A 1,891-nucleotide genomic window follows, 5' to 3' on the forward strand; every position below is an offset into this window, starting at 1 on the left:
TATATATACCCAGTACCAGACAGGGGAAGCCTCCTTTGCAAGGGTTGGTCAGGGTAGTCCAAGTGACTCCCCAAACTATATTTGTCTTTCAGTAGTTGAGGATTGGCCCATATTGAAGACACCGCACACTTAGGACACACATTCAGATGATTCAAACTGAATCTAACATGAAAACCTCATTCTTACAGTCTAGCTTCCATAGTTCTGGAAAATGCAAGCTGTCAAGGAAGGGAAAAAATAAACATCCCTAGCCAGCTGTAATAGCTATGAACCATGACAATTGCCACCAAGACAACATATGCATAAATATGCAATAAGTGGTACTCACATGGGGGCAACCAACATCTGTATAGTTGGATTTAAAGCCTACTCAACAAGAGAGATATCATGCTTTGATGGGTGAAGCTTTGTTAACCAATCATATTTTTTAAATTTTTTTATTTTTAATTGATATTTATTGAGCTCTATATTTTTCTCTGCTCCAATAATCTTTAAGAGGTGGAACTTAGTTAAGGCATGGCTTCCTGGAGACCAGAAGAAAACTGGGGCACAGACCAGGTGCTAGATCTCTGTGTGGTACTCCCGCGACACAGCTGAGCTTGGACTTCTCATTCCTGTTTCGTGAGTTTTCCCCTTATAATAAATAAAATGCAATTGTTTTATTCTTTAACTAGCCTGGTTATTTCCAATATCAAGCTAATTTCTACAATGCCTAGTACTGGAAACCTATCCAGCTTCCCAGGGCTAGTGAGGCTATGGACCTTAGAACGAATCTATTCTTGGTACTTTGATACATTATCAGGACTCCTTACTACATTCTAAATCTTATCCTTATACCCACAGATAAGTGCAACTACAAACCCTCATAAGCCAGAGACCTCTGATATAAAACAAAATAAATAAAATGATACCTAATGCTATTCTTATATATTCATATATTGGTACCTAGCCCGGTTGTCATCAGGGAGGCTTCCACTGGCACCTGATGGGAGTAGATGCAGAAGCTCACAGTTGAACACTAGTCTGAAAGAGAGAACCGAAATTGGAGCTCTCCAATGGGTCCCTCCCCTTAGAGCTTGTGGGAATCCTGCTAAAGATGGGGAGGAAGAATTGTAGGAATCAGAGGAGCTGAGGACACCATGAGAACACAGCCCACAGACATCAATTAAGTAGGGATCAGGGGCTCACAAGGACTGAAGTGTGTTGTGGAATAGTACTTTAACTATGTAAAGATGTGTTATATTCATTCATTTTGTGGAATATTACTTTAACTATGCAAAGGTATGTTGCATTTTTGTATCTTGAATTTGTTTAACTAGGCAAAATGTGTTACATTTGTTTAAGCTGCATTTGTTTAATTTTATAAAGATGTGTTACTGTTTTACCCTGCCTGCCTAAGGCACCTGAATGATCTAGTAAAAAGCTGAATGGCCAATGACTAGGCAGTAGAGGGATAGGCAGGGCTGGCAGGCAGAGATAATAGGTAGAAGAGAAAATAAGAAGAGAGAACGAGGGAGAAAAAGAGGGAGACGCACTGGGTCAATCAGTCAGGCAGCTGCCAGACAGACAGACATGAAGTGGGATATGCAGAATGAAAGAAAGACAAAAGGCCCCCAGACAAAACACAGAGAGATTGAAACAGGTTAAAATAAGTTATAAGAGTTAGTGGGACAAACATAGGATATGACCGAGCATTCATAACTAATAATGTTTCCATGTCATGATTTGGGAGCTGGTTGGTGGCCAAAAGAAAGTATGTTACAGAAGTGTCAATCACAGAGCCCGCACGAATCCACTTTAGGTCTTCCACATATATGTTGTGAATATAAACCTGGTTCTGTGGGATTACTAACAATGGGAGAGGATGTGTCTCTGCAATTTTGCATGCTCT

This window comes from Alexandromys fortis, unplaced genomic scaffold, assembly GCF_014885135.2.
Source record: "Alexandromys fortis isolate MF-2015 unplaced genomic scaffold, M_Fortis_MF-2015_v1.1 scaffold_206, whole genome shotgun sequence".
Taxonomy (NCBI): domain Eukaryota; kingdom Metazoa; phylum Chordata; class Mammalia; order Rodentia; family Cricetidae; genus Alexandromys; species Alexandromys fortis.